Consider the following 14,632-nt stretch of genomic DNA (forward strand, 5'->3'; position numbering starts at 1 on the left):
GAGATATGTTCTGAGAAGCGTGGCATCAGGTGATTTCGTCATTGTGCAAACCCAGATGGTGTAGCCCACCACACCCCTGTGCCGTCCGGCGTGGCTCCTCCCAGGCCGCACACCTGTGCCGCTCCTGCGCGGAGGGCGGTGGGCGCCTGTGCCACCGTGGTCAGCATCTGCGTATGTAGCATTCCGACACGTGGACAAAGTACAGTAAAACCATGGTGTGAAAGACGGAAAGTGGCACCTGCGTAGGGCACTCACCGTGGGTGGAGTTTGCAGCCCGAGTTGCTCTGGGTGAGTCCGTGAGTGTGGAGGCCTCGGACGTCTCTGTGCACCACCGCGGGCTGTATAAACACCGCACGCTTAGGCCGCGCCAAATTTATAAAAATAATTCGTCTTTCTTCAATAATAAATTAACCTTAGCTTACTGTCACGTTCTTTACAAACTTTTAAATATTTTTTAGCTTTTTGACTCTTTTGTAATAACACAGCTTAAAATCCAAACACGTTGTACAGCTGTAAAAACTATTTCCTTTCCTTATATCCATATCCTATCAGCTTTTGACTATTTTTAAAATTTTTAATTTTTTTTACTTTTTAAACATTTTTGTTAAAAACTGAGACACAAACACACACGGCAGCTAGGCCGCACAGGGTCGGGATCAGCAATATCCGTGTCTCCACCTGCACACCTGGTCCCCCTGGAAGGTCGTCAGGGCAGTGACACGCATGGGCTGTCACCTCCTGTGATGGCAGTGCCTTCTCTGGGTGCCTCGGGGGGGACCCGCCTGACGCTGTGTTGCAGTCAACTTGTTTTAACACGTACAAGGACCGCACTCGGCAGTAACGATAAAGTATGGTGCAGGAAATACGTGAACCGGCAGCACAGCCGTCGATCATCAAGTTCACGTGGTGCACATAATCGCGCGAGCGAGAGCTTTGCGCCGCCGGCAGCGCGGTGGGTTTGTCTACACCAGCATCACCACAGACACTGAGTCATGTTGTCCTGCAACGTCACGACACCTACAGTGTCACTGGGCAGTAGGAACTTTTTCACTGCCTCGTAATCTTTTTTCAGTGTGTAGTTGAATGAAATGTCACGCAGCGTGTAACTATACATATATACACGTGCACATGCATGCACACGTGTGATCTGCTGGACAGTATGTGCGTGGAGTCCACATTGCTGTCGGGCTGTGACCCAGCACCGAGAGTGAGCTCCTTCCGTGTTACAGCCCCGAGAGTCCGCTGGGTGGCCACGGGGTCCTCGGGCTGGAGGTCACCTCTGTCCTGGGCAGTGCTGGCTGACCCCTCACACACTCTGCGGTTCATACTCCCTGTACCACCAGTTCAAAGTCCTTCCCCGCCTGGAGGTTGAAAGAATCACATTTAATCCGCCTGTTGTTTGCACTTGCGTCCGACTGTGCCAGTGGATGATGGTTTTCTATTTGGTAATCAAACCGAGTTCTCTTTCAAATTAAAATATTAAGTGAATTGATTTAAACAACAAAAAGGCCGAGTAAACGCTGACAGTACACGTGGTTCAGTGAGGCTACCGGCGTTACCCCCGTTACCCCACGGTGCTCGGGCTGCGAAGAAGGTGGGGTCCCCAAGCCCGGCTGGGGTGCGGCGGGGGGGGGGGGTGGGGGCTGTGTCATGCCGGAGGCCCCCACGTGGGAAGGGCCGGGACGCGGGCTCTCAGCCCTGACTCGCTGAGTCTCCAACTAATTTTAATTTTAGACCCTGGACCAGAGCATGGTAGCTCCCTGGACGTTTGTCACCGTGTTTGAAAACCCAGAATTAGAGACAGAGAAAACAGCAGTTAGAAATTATGTCCCGGGAGGTGAACGGGGCCTGCCTGGCGGGGTCGTTTGTTTTCCCCACAGAAATGGCTTAATTGTTCCCTTTGTCTTTGTTTTGCCTCGTTTCTGGAGATTCTTCTGCCATCTCTTGCTGGATAATTCAGCCCCTGGTTGCCATGGCAACGTGCCGTCTACTATACCCCAAAGAGCATTTGGTGGTTTTATTTTATATTTTTATTTCCAAACTCATATTATTGTGTCTTCTGAGTGCTCCTGGGGCTCTTCTGGGTGAGGTGGTCTCTGCTCCCCTCCCCACCCCATGACACACGCCATGTGCGTGGCCTGGGGACTCCAGGGAGGAACGAGGCTCTCCCGTGGTCTTCCCCGCGCTGTGTCGGGGACGGCTCAGCTGCCTCTAGAACACGTGTGCACGTGTCAGCAGGGCATTACAGACCCACAGTGCCTGCGCTTCACATGACAGGTCTGTCTTAGAGATCGCGCCAAGGCCCAGGCGGCGTTGCCTCCGTCCTGACCCCCTCCTCGCGTGGGGAGGGCCCCGATGAGGACGCTCTGCCAGCTTTCGTTAGGTGCCAACCACGTGCTGCCAGTCTGGCTTAACTTGCCCACGTTTAAGTGATCCTCACGGTAACCCAACAGAGCAGGTGTTGGGGGGGTGTCACTCCATTTGACAGGTGAGGAACTCAAGCCCTGCTGAGAAGGCAGGTACTTGCCCAGGGTCACACAGCTGGCGGGAGCTGGTTTGGAGTCGGGGCCGCCTGAGAGAACACGAGGTCTGGGCCTCGGCAGAGATCTGGACAGAGAGGCCGCGGTGCCTTGTTCATCTTAGTCACGGCTGTGCATTTTCTCACATTGGTTTGGCTTCAGCCGGGTGCGTTCGGGCAGCCACCAGGCCTCGGGTGCAAAGGATGCCTCGCCTGTGTTACAGGAGGGGGTGGCAGGGGGCTGCATAGAGTGTCACCCCGCACGAAGCGGGGGGAAGTTAGAGAAAGACACAGCCAAGCGCAGGTTTTGGAGAAACACAGACTGGGGCTCAGATCCCGGCCATCCCGTCTCCCGTGTGGGTTTGCGCGAACTCTGCCGTCTCGGAGCCTGTCTTGGTTTGTGAGATGGAGCTGGGGGCAGCACCTTCCTCTGGGCCCTTTGGAAGGTTCCATGCCTGTCCCTGTAGAAAGGTGTAAAAACCCCAGCAGGAGGGGCTGGGGACCAGAGCTGCTGCTGGCGTAGTTGAGGCCAGGCACACTCCTGGGCTAGGTGTCACCTGCCCAGGGGGAACAGAGGCCACCAGCAGGCCCGTGGCAGGACCAAGTGGGCACAGTGACATAGCCAGCGGCTGAGGCAGAAGGTACCAGAGGGCCGGGCAGTGAGGAGTGCTGCTGCTGGGAGGGGCTTGGGCAGTGTTCCTGCTGGTGACCGTCCTGAACTCTCCCTGGGGACCGGGGACCCGGCAGGCACCCCTGTGTGTGCACAGACCTTCTGTACGGCTGGCCTCGGGGAGCCCTTTGTGCCGGGGCCAGTGAGAGGCTGATGAGTGCTGCGTGGCTCCTGCCGGCACGGGCGCTTCGCGCGTTACCGCGGCAGTGAGACTCTCCCGCACCCGGACGTTTTGTTCTGCCGCATCAGGAACAGGCTGCTTTCGCCCCGAAGGCGCCCCTGGCTGTCCGTAGGAAGGGAAGCAGGACACGGTGTGCAGCCGCGTTCAGAGAACCTTCCTCCTCCTGATGTGCCCGAGGGAGGCAGGGCTATTTTCGGTCCTGGAGACAGAACGCGCTGCGCGTGGAGACGGTGTTCCCGGGAAGCTGCTCTTGGGCTGCGGGGTGGGGCCGCGCTGGGCCTTCGTTCTGCTGTGGGTTTGCTCCGCCACCTGAGTGGACGACAACTTTTGCTTCTGTGGAAATGTTCTTCTGTAAATTTCAGACAAGAGGAAGGAGGAAGAATCAGCTCTGATGCCAAGGACGGCGGCATCTAGGGCAGCCGGGCCCTGACCGTGGGCGGGTGCTGTGGGGACGGCCTCGCCACTGTGCCCGCAGTCCCCGTGAGGGACTGTCCTCCCCGCTCTGCAGATGGGGCAGCTGGGCACAGAGAGGTCCAGCTGTGCTCCCAGCGTCTCACAGCCAGTGAGCGGCCAGACCGTAGGCTCCAGGGCGCTTGCTCTGGACCCCTGAGCCTTAACCACCTGATGCCACCACCTTGGGCTCTCCCTGCAGCCAGGTTTAGGAAGCCGACGACACGCTGCGGCTACAGTCCGGTTGCTGGTGAATGTCTGTATTAAGGAGGCAGTTAGTGTCCACAGTCACTGCGCCGAGTCCCCTGCTTACCGCCGCCTGCCGCCCTGCGGCTCTGTGTGGGGTGGTGCAGGGCGTTACACGCATCCTACATCGAGGAACCAGCACATCCAGCGCAGGACGCTCCCAGCGCAGGGCCCGCCTGCAGCCAGCGCTGAAGGTTGCTCTTGCCACAGTTACCATGGCCGACCCGAGAAACGCTTGCAAATTTTGCCTTCTCCCCCAGGGTTAGTCCACGGTTGCTGTGACGGAAGGTCTGTTGTACGTTACTTACAGGGGAAGGTGGAGACGGCAGGAGAGCAGGCCTGGTCTGTCCTGCAGCATCAGATGCCCGTGTCCGTCTCTCAGGGTGCACACCCCAGTTACAGAAAGTTCTGGTTCACATCTCCAGGTGCTAGGCTGGTAAGAGCAGAGATGAGACATGCTCACGGGTGCACACTGCACACATACATCGTTGCATGTAACACGACATGTGCTGAGAGACGCGTGGACCAGCTACAGGAGCAGAGGGCAGGGGTGTCCCCCGCGGGGGCAGCTGCTTGGGAGCACGAGGCCTGGATCAGCACTGCCCGCCGGAGGTCGCGTCGTTGCTGTGAGTCGGGGCCGGGCGGGGACAGCAGGTGGAGAGAGAAGGCAGAAAGGCACCAGGGCCAGGGGGTGGCGGCTCCCCAGCTGCCCGCTGTGGGCCCCACACATAGCTCTCTGGTTATCCAGGACTCAGCTTAGAGGTCACCTCCCCCGGGGGTCTTCCTGGCCATCCCCCAGGGACATGGCTCATCCCGTTCTCTTTTCTTCACACCCTCAGCGGCCTGGAGATGCCTTTCCTTCATCTGCCCACCTCTTCAGGTGTGTCCCCACCATGTGCGTGGTGGCCTCCTGCCTTGTTGCTCCCTGACGGGTCTTGGGTGTCAGATGGTGGATACGGAGGCTCGGCCTTTCCTGAGGGGTCGGAGCGTGGCCGTGTCTGAGGAGGACCCCTCTGCTATTGTGGGGGGTCGACTTTGGGGGTGAGGCGGGGGGCGGGTGACGGCTGGTCTCCAGTGCTGCACACCCAGGGCTGGGCAGTGGGGGCGGGGTGCTCTGCCCTGGGGGGCGGAATCTAGGAAGAAGGAAGGGGGAAGGTTACTTGTCCAAGTTTGGGCAGGTGGCGTTGGCCGTGTCTCTGGGCCATCCAGGTTCCTGGTGTTTGGGGCAGTGGCCGTGGCCACGCGTGCAGGCGAGCTTGCCCGAGGGGAGGCTGCCCGGCAGTTTCCCACTGGCTGGTCTCAGCTGCGAGCCAGTCGTGGAGGCCAAGGGCATTCGCGGCCGGTCATGGGGTTTTGTGTGGTCTTGTCTTTCCTTTATGGTCAGTTTGTTTCCGCTGCAGTGTCTTCCTCTGACCTCATGCCCCGTTCATGCAGGGAGAGGGTGGTGGGCGGTTTGCCGCTGACCACCAGGGACCAGAGTAGGCGTCTGTGTATTCAGGTGAAGGAAGCCCCGTCGATCCCCTGGAAGCTGGTGGCCTCAAACTTTCTTTTAAAACACAACTCAATGGCACGGGGTGGGGGTGGGGGTGGGGGCGGGGGTGGGGGCTTGAAATCCCCTTTTCTTCATTCTGGAAGTATCTAGGACTCCTGCGGAATAAATTTGTGATTTTATGTCGGGCACACAGGGAGCCAAGTGTTTTCGTTTGGATAAAATAGGACGTGTTGGGGAGGCCGAGAGCCCCTCACGTGGCTGTGGAGAGGGAGGGTGCTGAGCTCCCCAGCTGCAAGGGGGGTCTCACGAGCCTGACCTGGGGCCTCTGTAGCCTGTGGGTCCCAGCTGGACTCAGGGTCAAGGGAATCTCCAATCGACGAAGGCGTCTCGTTAGTGAACAGCCTGCAGCGAGGAGAGCACGAACGTTCCCCAGCAGGCGCCACGATGCATGGAGAGGGACTTCAGAGGGGGAACTCGGCTTCCTGATACACAAAAGCACATCCATGTGCTTAGTCTTTGAAATTGCCAGTGGGAAAATTTCCAAAGGGATTTTCAGAAAGGAGGTAAATGAGTCGACTCATAAAGAACTCATTTTGCCCAAGATGATTCTTGAACAAAGTGCTGACAGCTGGGCATCCTCAGGAGGGAGAAATGCGTTTGGGGTAGGGACGGCGGGGAGGCTTTGCTGTGGTGGGATTCCCATCTCACCGTGGGCCCCAGGGCTTCAAAACAGGCAATAAGGCCTGTGTTCATCGATGTTTTGGGTGGTTGTGTAGTTAATGGCTGAGTAGGTGGGTGGATGGATGGACAGGGGGTTGTGTGTCATGCTTTTGATGATTGGGTGGGCGAGCTCCAAGCGTATTGCGTGTGCAGATAGCTCTGATTTTAGGAATTTCACCTTTTGTAGCCACCATGATCTAGAGCCATCTGCATGTGCTGAGGACTTTGTGTGCATGTGGCATTTAATTCTGGTGTGGTAGCCTCAGCCTCCACTCTGCGTATAAGAAAACAGGCTCAGAAGTGTTAGTAGCCAGGGAGTAGCTGAGTAAGGACGTGAACCTGAGCTGTCCAGCTCAGAGTCCCTCCCCTTAGCGCCTGCATGGAGGCCTGCCTCACCACTCCCTGAAGCCCACCGTGGACCATCCTCTGGTTTGAATGGTTCTCCACTTAGGCAGTAGACTTCCCTTGAAGGAAGGACCTTACTTCTTGACCGCCTTATCCTCAGTGCCTGCCACAGTGCCTGGAAGAAAATAGGCTCTCAGCTAATAACTGTTGAGTGGACGGGTGGTGGATGGATAGAGGGATGATTGTATGACGGGTAGATAGGTGGTTGGATAGTTAGATGGATGGGCACACGGGTGGAAAGATGGTTGGATGGATGGATAGGTGGTGGTGTAGTTGCATAGTTACATGGATGATGAGGTGGATGGAGAGATGGTTGGATGGATGGGTGGGTGTAGGGTCGTTGCATAGTTACATGAATGACCAGGTGGATGGAGAGATGGATGGATGGGTGGGGGGCGGGTAGTTGCATAATTACATGGATGACAAGGTGGATGGAGAGATGGTTGGATGGATGGATGGGTGGTGGGGTAGTTGCATAGTTACAAGAATATGGATGGGTGTAGGGTAGTTGCATAGTTACATGGATGACGAGGTGGATGGAGAGATGGTTGGATGAATGCATAGGTGGGAGGAATAAGTGATTGGGTGGTTGCGTAGTTAATGGCTGAGTAGGTGGGTGGATGGATGGACAGGGGTTGTGTAGTTAGACGAATGACGAGGTCGATGAAGAGATAGATGAATGGACAGGGGGAGAGTTAAGTGGTTGGTGGTTGTGTAGTTAAATGGCTGGGTAGGTAGGTGGATTGGTGGATGTTCAGAGCTCGCCCCGCAGAGGTGAAGTCAGAAATCCCAGCGCTCCATGTGACATGGCCAGGCAGGAACATGACAGATGGGAGTGTGTGCTCTTGCTGAAGAGGGCAGATGCCGGACAGGGACTGCCAGACCAGTGTGGGCTAGAATTTCCAAGAGAAACTGCAAATCTGATGTTTATGTGAAATATCCTACGTTTAAGTGTTGAGTGCCTACACATGTTTTAAAAAGCAATGTGTGGACCCCATAAAACACATGTGTGGACCACATATGGCCCCAGGGCCACCCATGTGCCACCTCTGACATGAAGTCACATACGTACTTGTTTTTGAGGCCCTCGTTCTTATTGTGCTGAGGTTGAGGGGATTTTTGACTATTGAGTTGATGTGGGGAGAACAAATGCCACTAAACTGTCGGCAGCAGAATCGCCCAGGCCCGGGACTGCCAGGCCCCCGCGGGCCGTCCAGCTGTTCTCTTCTTCTGGCAGGGCAGGGCCGGGGCAGGGGCGGGGCGGTGCTGGAAGGGCTTGTGTGCGACCCTCTCCGCTCCACCCTTGGTTGGAGGAAGCTTCTTGGTGCGGGGCTGGGAAGCGTGAACTCCGCACAGAAGGCCTCAGTTTCCGCTCTGCTCTGCCACTTTCCAGCACACGACCGCGGGAAGTTGTCCTCCGGGCCTGCACCACCCTCCCCTCGTCTGTAAAATGGGTGCGACGACAGCAGAGCCCGTGCAGTAGGGCGGCGGGTGGAACACAGTGGGACTGAGCGTGAAATGCCTGGAACTGTGCTGGGGGCGGGAGGCGCTCAGGGAATAAGATGAACGAGTCTGAGCTCCACGAGGACAGGGAATCCCTCCCTTTCAACAGCTTAACGGAGACGTCATCCACACACGTAAGGCTCGCCCGCCGTGGGTGTGCGGCTCCGTGTCTCGGGCATGTTCCTGGAGTGGTGTCCTCACCGCAGTCTCACACTGCCTCACCCCCAGCAGAAGCTTCTCACCCCTCGGCTGTATCCGCAGTGCCTGGAACCGTGTCTGGGCGTGTGGAAATGTCAGAATTTGGCAGTTATCACCACACGGGTCGAGGGAACTGCACTTGGGGCCTGTCCTCAGTGTCACCAGCACTGGCGTCACCACCGTCTTCACCATCTCCAGCACCTTTCACTGTCTTCGTTGTCATCTTCATCACCATCTTGTTCATCTTCATCATCACTTTCACCAGAGCCATTTGCATCTTTACCTGAGTCTTTGTCATTTTCATCTTCCACTTCCTCATTCTCTTCATCTTCACCATCATCTTCAGCGTTTTTATCATCTTCCTCATCATAGTCATCATCACTGTCTTCACCTTCCCCACGGTGGACTTGTGTCCCCCGGCTGCAGCTTCCTCGGAGCCACTCTGGGGACCTCGGCCCTCCACCCCGAAGTCCGGGCTCCGCCTGTGGGGAGAGTGAGGCCCCCGCCCAGAGCCCTTCAGGACCCTGGTGCCGGGTCCCGCCTGGACACGGTCACTGACAGTGGTGGGACGTGGAGTGGCCGGGCTGGGGCTGCTGGGCCTTGCTCACTGTGATCGTCCTTGGACTTTAGGGTCCCAGGAACAGGGCTTTTTGTGTTTAGAAATTTATATGATTTTTCCTTCCTTTTTGCTTAAGCAGACTCATATGCCTAGCTTTCCTGGCCCTCCGGGGAGCGTCCAGTGTGCTGCGGGGCTCCCAGGCTGTCTCTGCTGAGAAATCTTACGGGAACTGGGGTGTGGTCTGCTCTATGAGGCATGCCCTCCCGGCCCTGGACGTGGCACCAGCCTCCGCTTCTCCCTTGTGGTCAGGGGCCTGCGTGACTGACCTAGCCCCCGAGGTCACGAGGAGCGCCAGGATGTACTGGACACGGTCAGGGATTGTTGCAGAAATGCAAAGGGACTCGAGAGGCAGGGCTGAGCTCGGGCCCTGCAGGATGTGGGGGGCGGGTGCAGATCGCCCTCAGCCCCACAGGGGGACTTGGCTGTCCTGCAGGGGTGGGGTAGGGGCAGGTGAGGCCAGCGTGGATAGGGCGACGCACTGGCTATAAACTATGCATCTCGCCTATTCTGCTTTTAGATGAGTAGCTAAGCAACAGAACACAGAGTTTCCAAATCAGGGAAAGTTTAATTGGCAAAACCTAAGCCTCAGAGGACATGAATATGAAGCTCCGTCTCTTTGGGTAGCAGTTACGGTGTTCAGAGGGGGAGAGCCAGTCTGGGCGTGGGGCGTGGGGAGTGGGGCCGAATCCCGTCCCGTGCAGGGCAGAGGCTCCGGCTCCCTGGTCAGTATCCCTGGGGAGTGAGTGACCTTGTTCCTTTTGGGTCCTGGGGGAAGGTTAGCTGCTGCTCATTTTCTTTTGTTACTTAGGAGTCTGTAGAAGATGGTATAGCATGTTTGCTAGGAAAATGCAAGACAACATCAACCCCCACTCATTATCAATCAGACAGGATTCTCAACCCCAGGAGCAGGAGGCCTGGTCGGTTTGGAGGTTGCCTGGCTGAAGTCGCGGACTGAGTGAGCCCAGGGAGTCTCTTGGCTTGGCGGTGCCGCAAAACGGGTGTGAGACACCAACCTGCTCGGGTGCTTGGGGGGACACTGCCCTGCCCTGCCCTACTCATTATTGGGGCTCGTCATATTCGAGTGGCAGTTGTTATAACAGCACGGTGATAGGTCATTAATATTTACTGACCTGTGTCACGTGTCAGGGGCTGTGCCGTGCCTGCATTCACTCCAGCCGCAGATGTAAATGCCGTTACTAGCTGTGCTCAGCAGCCGAGGAAGCGGCTCAGAGAGATTACGTAAGATGTCAGGGTCGCACAGCTGGTGTGCAGTGGAGCTGAGATTTGACCCAGGCAGGCTGAACTCCAGATCCTGTGCTTGGAGCCACCCTGCTCCGTGGAATAGTTGCAGACGGCAGTTGGGTTGTTTGTGCTGTTTGTCCTCCATAGTCCAGGATGGCTGCAGGAGCACCAGCCACTGTCCTCACGTCCCAAAGGAGCAAACATCTCACCTGACTCATTGCATCCAGAGGGTTCTTCCCACACACATCCACCTGGTTGGAGCTCCACGGCCAGGATCTCTTCGTCTGGCCCTGCTTAGTTGGAAAAGAAACTGCCCTGAATAGAGTTTGAGTTCTGAGATAAGAAGGACAGAACAGAGACTGGGTGGGAACTGGCCGTTTCTGCCACTGCAGGTGTTCAGATTGACTTCGTTAGACTAAAGAAGAAAGGAGGGGACGGCTGAGCAGATGGACGAGTGAACGCAGAGCACCCCATCTGTTAGGTGGCCTCGGTTTCTGGACCAGCCTGGTCCGGGGAGTCTGTGCAGAATCCCCCGGGCTTGGACAGAGCTGCAGGGAATTTGTCAATGGCTCTGGGGCGTGACAAGCCACAAGAAGTTGGGAATGGGGACTCCGGGGCCCTGGGGTGACCTGGACAAACACTGCTACCCTATCCCCCACACCCCGGACATTTTATTTCAACCACAGATGTTTCCAGAACAACCTGTGTGTGCCACTCTCTGCACTGGACGTGGGGTGGAGGGAGGAACAGAGCAGAGCCTGGGGCTGCCTCTGGAAGCTTCCATTTTACCAGCAAGTGTGGGGGGAGAGGAGGTCAGGTGAGAACATGAGTGGTGGGTGCGGGGCGTGCAGCCTGGGTGCAGGAGGGAATGGTGTGACGCGCACACAGCTGGGACAGGCCCCCGTCCCGCCTGTTGCTCCAGACGCCTGCCCTGTGCTGGTGGGGTCCAGCGTCCAGCGGTAGCGCCGAGGGGCTCCGGGTCTGGGGGAAATGTGCCGTGTGGGTGGCAGGCTTGTCTGTTTGAAATCAAGGGCAGTTGTAAGTGGCGCTCTGTTTCTGCTGGTTTTCCCCAACCAGCCTTGCTGGGCACCCACCTGGGCCCCCGCCCTGAGCCGGGCAAGGCCCTTCCTCCAGCTCCCAGGCTGGCACCGAGGCAGGCCGTGAGCCCTGGGGAGGGGGCGGCTATTCGGGATGGCTGAGTGTGCAGGGGCTGGCCCTGGAAGCCGGGGAGGTAGGGAGGGATGAGGGGGTCCTGGCGGGGGAACAGCTCAGAGGCAGGAAACACAGTGTCTGGGGGCGAGGCTGAGCCTGTCACCTGCGGTGGGTCCTTCAAGCTGCCTCATCCTCTCAGGGAAGGTGGACAGAGCCCTCTCCTCAAGGCTCAGCCCTGCACAAGTAATCGAAAAGCTGCTGAATAGAGAAAATCATAAACATGATGTGTTCGTGCCTTACACACTTTATTTTGGCCTAAATTGTGCAGATGTGCATTTATGTGGCCATTTTTTTTTGAGGTAGGCACAAGGACATTTCTTTGAGGAAGGATCTGCTACGGGCAGAGAGGAGGGAGCACCTGAAGATGCCGGGAAGTGTCCTGAGTGCTGCCTCCTTCCTTGGCGTTGAGACCCGCCCCCCCGCGTCGCACTTCTCTCTCCCACGCGAACTTGGTGGCATTTTTAGCAACTTGCCTTGACTGACTCCAAAGGCTTCAATGTAGTTTTCATAGAAATAACATTTTCATTTTATATCCGCATGAGATCATTTAATCAGTGTGCATAAAGCTTAATTAAATTACCTAATTACGGAAACAAGTACACCTGGTACAAGTAGTTTTGGGAACAAAAGCAGCGGGTTTCAGACAGATGTACAACTCGGCTGGTGGGGTCGGGCTGGGCAAGTCCGGAATCCGCAGGGCAGGCCATGGGGACAGCCGGGGTCCCGGGCATGGCCCAGGCTGCGTCCACAGGGAGGGGTTTCTTCTTCTCCAGGGACCCTCAGCCCAGCTCTGAGGCCTTTCCCCTGGTGGGACCAGGCCCACCCAGGTCACATAGGGCCACCTCCCTCATTTGCAGTCGGATGACTGTGGGCCTTAGTCACATCCACAAAACGCCATCACGGTAGTCCCCTGGGTGGCTGTTTGGCTGCGCACTGAGGACTATAGCTGTGCCAGGTTGGCGACTCGAACTGACCGTCCCAGACTCGAGGGCGGCCAGAAGCAGATGCGCAGATCTCGGACTCCACAGCTGATCCCTGGGAAGCCAGCATGCAAGCCAGGCTGGTCGGGGGCCCAGATGACCCACCGCGACACGAGCTCGCAGTTTCTGCGTCCACGCTTGTGCCCTCGCGTCCTCTCCAGGGTCCCCCGGGCCAGCCTTCCCCGTGAAGGCCGGTGGGGCGGGGCCCGGTGTGGTTCCGCGGTGGCGCCGAATCCATCGCCGGGTTGGCCGGTTTCTTTCCCCAGGCCCTAACTGGGCATTGAGGGCTGTGCCCTGCGTTTGCTGTGACAAACATCCTCACCCACTTGTCTGCAGGAGGCCACTGGGTACCAGCACCTCAGAGAACCTGTTCTCGGGCTCGGAACCTGTGGGTCGGAGGGTCTGTGCGTTTGTAGGTTTTGATGGATTTTAGCCCCTTATCGCCAGGGAAGCCCCCACGGCAGCGCCCTGGTTGTCAGTCCTGGCACGGTGGTGGAGGGGCTCTGTCTGCGCTCCTGCCAGCACTGTGGGGTTCCCGGCTTTTGCCCTCTGCCCGTCGGCAGGTGGCACCGTGACATGCTGTTTGGGGTCGTGGTTACTTACACCGGGGTCTGTGAGTGGCGCTGGGCTTTGGACCCTACAAAACTCCCACAGCCGTAGTCCAGTCGCGCAGCTTAGGGTTAGCTGTGTCCCGTGTGCCCACGACCACGCTCCCTGCAGCCAGGCCCCTGGTGACGCCTCTGCCCATTTGGCTGTGCCAGCTTGAGTGCCCAGCACTGAGCAAGGGGTAGGGATGTGGCAGTGACTAGGCAAAGTCCCTGCCCCCGTGGGTCTCAAGTCCCTAAATGGCCAGTTTGGTGCCTTGTCCTGGGGTTGCGAGCACACTGCTGCCCTCACGCTGTGGCCGCTGTCCAGGCCTGGGAGCGTGGGGTCCTTCACGGGCCTGAGGGGTGGCTGGCCCATGGCTGCCCTGCTGCTGTGCCACAGCCACGCTTTGGGTTCAGGTCTCTTGGTAAAAACCTGGTGGTCGCGCCTTGATGCTTCATGCATGCGTTCCTTCACTCATTCGTTCACTCATTCATTCTGAGTTCCGTGCATGCGTTCCTTCACTCATTCACTCATTCACTCTGAGTTCCGTGCATGCATTCGTTCACTCATTCACTCATTCATTCTGAGTTCCGTGCATGTATTCATTCACTCATTCACTCTGTGTTTCATGCATGCATTTGTTCACTCATTCACTCTGTGTTTCGTGTGTGCATTCGTTCACTCATTCACTCTGAGTTCCGAGCGTGCATTCGTTCACTCATTCACTCTGTGTTCCTGGCTCCCGCTGCAGAGGGCGGAAGGACTCACCCACGGGGACTCACCTGTCTTTGGACGGGACGGCCCAAGGTGCTCAGTGTGTGGTGGGCACCACGAGAGCCTCCGCACGCCTCTGCTTTCATTCTCCCCGTAAACTCAGCAGGTGGGGCCGTGGTCACTCCACCTGGAGGTGCAGAGAGGGGCTGGCTGTGCCCAGGAAGTGGAGGATGAGAGTAAGGAGGGTCTGGGAGGCTGGGACCCTGTACGCTGCCCTGCGGGGAGCCCAGGCTGGAGGGGACCTGTCCCTCCTGCAGGGCGGGAGCCTCGGGCAGAAGGCACACTGTCTGTACCCCCGTGTGCCCATCACTGCTGGGCACAGGAGGTGTGGGACGTGGGGTGCCTTCTCAGACGTCAAGAACCTTTCACCGCCAAGCCGGGAGGCTTCCCAGAGCGGGTGAAGTTGGCTGCCCGAGGGCACAGGAGTCAGGCCAGCTGTTCTCCGTGGCCTTTTGGAAACTTGGGGCGGCTTCTTGGGTTGTCACAGTGACCGGGGCTTCTCCTGTGTTTTCGGGACGGTCCCAGGAGGCCCGGTGTCCTGCAGGCTAGGGCACTTCCTGAGCAGCAAAGGCTCGCCCACACCCCGTTCTGCTTGACTTTTGAATGTTCCTCGGACATCCGTGAGGGTCCAAAGCCTGCAATGACCTGAGCCTGCAGCCTGAGCGTGTCTGGGGCGAGCACGGGGGTGTTGGGTGGAGTTTGATCACAGGCCGAGTGTCCCACACCCAAACGCCTCGGAAATCGAGGGAAGAGTGTACTTTGTTCCATTCAGAACTTTCTGGAGAATTGTTCCTCATTTCAGGAAACAGCTTCCCCAGCGGCAGCGACTCTCTG

General features: G+C 57.6%; 1 protein-coding gene across 3 annotated transcripts in view; it reads left to right on the plus strand.

The window, feature by feature from the left end:
• PHACTR3 (phosphatase and actin regulator 3) overlaps positions 1-14,632 on the plus strand; it is a 207,348-nt gene that overhangs the window by 175,264 nt on the left and 17,452 nt on the right. The gene's annotated exons all lie outside the window — the stretch shown is intronic.

This window comes from Eulemur rufifrons, chromosome 20 (genome assembly GCF_041146395.1).
Source record: "Eulemur rufifrons isolate Redbay chromosome 20, OSU_ERuf_1, whole genome shotgun sequence".
In the NCBI taxonomy this organism is placed as follows: Eukaryota; Metazoa; Chordata; class Mammalia; order Primates; family Lemuridae; genus Eulemur; species Eulemur rufifrons.